The sequence below is a fragment of the Pinus tabuliformis genome, chromosome 8, assembly GCF_031772625.1.
Source record: "Pinus tabuliformis cultivar Carrire ecotype Pingquan chromosome 8, CPIR1, whole genome shotgun sequence".
Taxonomy (NCBI): domain Eukaryota; kingdom Viridiplantae; phylum Streptophyta; class Pinopsida; order Pinales; family Pinaceae; genus Pinus; species Pinus tabuliformis.
In genome coordinates, this window is record NC_142294.1 from 1552667857 (window position 1) to 1552673858 (window position 6002).

Below are 6002 nucleotides of genomic sequence, written 5' to 3' on the forward strand. Positions count from 1 at the left end.
TAAAGGGGCAGGTGCGTACCCCTCTAAAGGTCAAAAAGCGTAAGTTTCACTCCAAAAAAGTTACTTGTGGTCATTTCTAGAGGCTTCTAGAAGTATGTTTGACGTGTATGAAGCGCCTCCAGATGGTTCATGTATCCCTACCAAAGAGGAACTTATCCCATCAATAAGGGAGCTATCATATCCAAAGAGGGGATTATCCCATTGATGGTGGCCCTGATTAACTTCCTCTTGAGCACTATAAATACAGGCATTGGGCTAGAAGGAGGGGAGGTTGAAAGCTAAACATTTCTAAGGGTAGACGCTGCTGGAATTAGGACTCCCATTTAGAAGCTTGTGAGGAGAGATTGCCATCTTTGCTTGTTCTATTTGGAAGTGGGTGAGCTTTGTCAAAGTAAAGGAGAACTCTTGATGGACCCTGGAAGGGACCTGCACAACACCAAGGCTCAGGTTGTAATTGTTCCTTTTGTTTCCTATTAATGCAAATGAGTCCATTCTTCTCAATAACTTGTTATTTATGAGTTGTTTCATGTACTCCTTGGTCTATGTGTTAAATATGTTTTATTTTATGAGATTATCAAGTGCTATTTAATCGTTTGATTGTTAGTGAATGCCGGTTTCGAAGTGAAGGAGGAGCTCATCCGGATCAGCGAGGCTGGATTGCTACAACAACGTTCGACTACAGGTAGGATCTAAACACTTGATTTCTCGTATAGTAAATGCATGTTTAGAGAAGGATTGCTCTTGTTTGTCTTGTTTGTCACTAGAGAGTCTTAGGCTCCTAGGGAGGTTGGTTGTGTCTACACTATCGACTCTTTCCGCCTGACAGGTACTTAGCACTCGTCACAGTGGTCGCAAGGGTTTGGTCTTTGGGAAAAATGTTGGGGTCTTCGTCCTTCTTGACCAGTGTTACACAAACCGGGTAGGTCCTTCCTGTTTATGCTATGCGGTCATATATATTTTGTTGGTAGTAGTTAGGGTATGCCTCTGTCTATTCTTGGTCTTAGTTGGTCTGTTGATAGGTGGGCCCCTGTGCACCGTGTCCTTTGCTGTAACTTTTGTTTATGAATTTGGGAAAAACCTTATGTATCCCGTATCTGGTTGTTGGTAATGCTGCGGTCTCTGCGCAGTTTGGTTTGTTATGGGTTGTGTGGAACCCTCCTTGGCCTGGATGGTTTCTTGTATTGTGTTTGGCTCCTTTGGTGTGATGCGCAATTTGATTAACAGTGATTCAATTTTGTCATTAATTCCTATGCAAAGTCCATAATTCTTATCATTTATGAAAAACAATAATGGATCCCTGTAAGCTTCAATCTACTTTTTAAAAATATATTTCAGAGCTATGCTTTCTGGTCTCTTTTCTTCTGGATGGCAGCAACCCCACCTTTTTCTTTGGGTTGCTTATTTAAGTTGCTAGTAGCCTCATTCTATTGAGTAACTACCTACAATTACAATGTAGTTACATTCCAATTTCTGGCAGCTTGTTTCCCAACTTATTTAAAGCTAATTTCTAATCTAACTATTGTTCAAATTAAAGGAAAACATTGGCTGTGACAGCGTTCTTTTAAACATAAAATAAAATTAAACTAAAAGGGAATTTAATTTTAACAGCCTCTCCAGCTGTCACCTCCCCAATTGGATGCTCCTACATCAGGCTCCAGGGGTGAATGAATCTCATGGCTCCTGTCCATGAGCTCTTCAATCGAATACTCGTCAGTCTGAATCTGTCCAGCATCCAGCCAGGAACTGTCCTCAATTGGATGGTTCTTCCATTTAATCAGGTACTGTAAGTACTCCTTCCGTCGTGTCTGCCTAGCTACCTGAGTATTCAATATTTGTTCAATCTCCAGAGGATTGGCTGGGGGCATCTGTTTGACCCATGTCTCTATGTATCCTTCTCCCTGGGTGTCCCGTGTGTATTCTGTTGAACTGTCCTCCACATTAGCAGTAATGTAAGGGTACAGCTCTGTCACATTGAAAATGGGTGAGATCCTGATACCCGGGGGTAGTTGCAGTTCATATGCGTTGGCAAAGAACTTTCAGAGTATACAGCAAGGTCCTATTTTTTTTCAATTTGAGCTTGTCATATTCCCCTTTAAGAAACCTCTCTTTCCGTAGATGTCCCAATACCAGGTCTCCTACATTGAATTGCACTTCTCGTCGTTTTAAATCTGCCTTCTGTTTATATTTTTGGTTGTTGTCCCGCAATTTGGTTTTCACCTGTTCATGAAGTTCTTTGATCACCTTTGAGAAATCTTCACCATTTGCGCTCCTTCATTCCAACTGACCCAAACCCTGCAACTTGTGCACACCACAGCGGTGCATTATGTATAGGATCTGGAAAGGACTTTTGCCTGTACTCCTGTTGGGTGAATCGTTTTAAGAGAAATCTGCTTATACGAGTACGCGATCCCACTGTCATGAATTTCACATCCCAGACTATGTAACAAATTCCCCAGACTTCGGTTCACTACCTCAGTCTGCCCATTGGTCTGTCAATGATAAGTTGAGCTGAAATTTAATTTAGTATCTAACTTCTTCCATAAAGCCTGCCAAAAATGACCCATGAACTTCACATCCCTATCTGAAATAATATACTTTGGCAAGCCATGTAGTCTGACAATTCCTGTGAAGAACAAGTGGGCTACATGCATGGTATCGCTGGAATTTTTACAAAGAATAAAATGTGCCATCTTAATCAAGCGATCCAGTACTACCATGATTGAATTGTACCCCTTCTGTGTCCTTGGAAAGCATAAGACAAAGTCTAAACTCACTGAGTCCCATGGTCTGTCCGGAATAGGTAGGGGCGTATACAATCCCATATTTTCACTGTGTCCCTTTGCCAGTTAACACATCTTACATCTAGCCACATATCTCTGTATGTCTCGCCGCATCTTCGGCCAATAATAGAAGTGAATTACTTGGTCCAAAGTCTTGTCTATGCCAAAATGTCCAGCAAGACCCCTGCTATGTTTCTCCTGAATTAAGTTTTCCTTTATTGAACATTTTGGGATACACAACTATCCTCCCGTGAAAAGCAATCCTTCCCGTATACTATAGTCTAGCCACAAACTATTGTCCCTCAACAGAGGATTCTGGCAAGCTTCATATTCTTCCTTAAAGTCTGCATCTGTTTGATACAGATCCTTGAGATGCTCCAAGCCTAACACCTGCACTTTGCTTTCCTATAAAATCAAACTCCTCTTGCTTAACCCATCTGCCACTTAGTTGGCTTTTTCACTGATGTGTCAGCAAAAACATAAAACTCTAGAGGTATTCCACCCACTTCGCATGTTTATGGTTCAACATACACTGTTGCATGACATATTGCAAAGCGGAATTGTCCAGAAATAGAACAAATTCATTTCCCATTAAGTAATGTCTCCAATGTTTAAGCGTTTGTACCACCGCATAAAACTCCTTGTCGTAGGACGTATATTTATGTCTACTCTCATTCAACTTCTCACTGAAATAGGCCACTGGTTTGTCCTCTTGGCTGAGTACTGCTCCAATCGTTGTCCCACTGGCATCGTAACAAACTTGAAAAAGTTTGTTGAAATCTGGTAACCTCAAAATGGGTCTTTCGGTGATCTTCTTTTTCAGTGGTTGAAAACTCTTTTCAGCGAACTCCATCCAATGAAAAGGTTGATTTGTTTTTTCAACAGTATCCACCATGGGTGCACAAATCCCACTGAAATCTTTTATAAATTCCCAATAAAAACTCGCCAACCCATGAAAACTCCATACTTCAAACAAACTCTTGGGGGATGGCCAACTAACTATCACTGCGACCTTTTACGGATCCATCTTTAATTCATTTTCTGAAATCACGAACCCCAAATAAATTAACTCCTTAAAAAACGTACACTTTTTCAAATTTAACAGCAACTTATTTCGCTGCAATTTTTCCAGGACACACGTGACGTGTCGAAAATGTTCTTCCCTTGTCTTACTAAAAATAAGGATATCATCTAAATACACAATCATGAACTTTCCAATATATTCCTTCAATATCTCGTTCATCAAGCACATGAATGCACTGGGTGCGTTGCTCAATACAAATGGCATGACCAACCATTCATACCAGCGTTCATTGGTCTTGAAAGCAGTGTTCCACTTGTCTCCTTCTTGTATCCGAATCTGATGATATCCGCTTTTTAAATCAATCTTCGAAAAATACGCTGCTCAACTCAAACAATCCATCATATCATCCATCTGTGGTAAGAGAAACATGTCCCTGATGGTAATCTTGTTTATTGCTCAAGAATCAGTACACATCTGCCACTCTCCTCCTTTCTTGGCCGCTAACACTGTTGGAACCGCACAAGGACTTAAACTCTCTTGAATCAACCCTTTGTCCAACAACCCCTGTACGTGCTTCCTGATCTCCTCATTGTCCTTTGGACTCATTTGGTAAGCACATTTGTTTGGTAAACTAGCTCCTGGAATGAAATCAATATGGTGACTGATGCTCCTTCTTGGTGGTAATTTATCTGGTAAATCATCCACTACAATGTCGCTAAACTCCTGTAGCATATCTTGTATCTTCTCAGGCAAATCAGTGATCTCAGCGTGGATTAACACTACTCTTGGCCTTCGCACAATTGCAAACTTTACTTCATCATCTCCAATATACGGTAGGAACTCTTTTCCTCTTAACAATAACACTTTTGTTCCATTGTTTTATGTTGTATCCTCCTCTTTCATGGGTACCAACGTATTCTTGATCCACTCTTTCGCAAACTTATAACAGTTTGTCTTCCCATCGTGGACTACTTTCCTATCATAATGCCATGGTCTACCCAGCGGTATATGGCACACATGCATCGACATAATATCACAAGTTACCTTATCCTTATGCCTACCAATATGAAATTCCACTTTGCACTACTCATCAACCAGCAGTTGATGTCCTTTTCATAACCAAGACACCCAGTTTGGGGTTGGGTGCTTCAATCTTTTTAAACCTAGTTTCTCTACCATTACAGTGGCTACCAGGTTGTCAGTGCTTCTGCGATCAATAATCAATTTACAGTGTTTCCCATGTGATTTACACATAGTTCAAAACCGTGCTTTCCGCTGTGTCTCGTCAGCAAATTCTTTAGCTGGTTTCAACAATACCTTGTTCAACACCAAGGCCTCTCCTATCTCAGGTATGTTCTCCACTTCTTAAGGTGGTGCCTCAGCTTCCTTTGGTTGAGCAACATATGCTCTTCTTTGTCATGCTTGATCACTTTCACGATATTCAAAACACCGGTGTCCCCACTTGTAACACTGATAGGGATTTCCTCTGCCTCTGCCATTACCTCTTCCTCGCTGGTAATGCCTTCCTCCTCTAGTGTTACCTTCTTTATCAGTTGGTCCTGTAGCTTTTAAACTGCTGCCTTCTTCATTGTTGTTGGAAGTTTTTCCTTTGCGAAAACAATGTCCTCTTCCTTGGCCAGATCCATGTCCTCTTCTGGCATTCTGCTTCCTAGTGATCTTCTCTTATGATTTTAAAGCACTTTGATAGGCTTCCTCTATGGACTTGGAGGAGAGAATACTAATCTCATTCAATATCTCTATTTGTAATCCATTCACAAACCTTGCTGTCTTTTCTGCGGTATCTTTGACATAACCCGCTCGCAGACTCACTCTATACAATTCTTTTGTATATTCCTTCACAGTCATTTCCCTTTGTTTCAGGGTCTGTGCCTATCTATATAAAGCAATCTGATAGTCGTTGGGTAAAAACTTACTTTTCATCTTGGCAATCATCATGTTCCATTTTTTAATTGGTGGCTTATTTGACCTTCTCCTTTCTGCGTGCACACTGTCCCACCACAGCGCTGCGTGATCCCTCAGTGTGGTGGCTACAAACCTGACCTTCTTATCCTCATTGATTTCTTCACATTCGAAGTATTTATCCAACTCGCTAATCCAGTCCAACAATACTTCTGTAGATAAACTGCCATCATAGTTCGAAAGCTCTGACTTCGATTCGTTGCTTGCTAACAAAACAA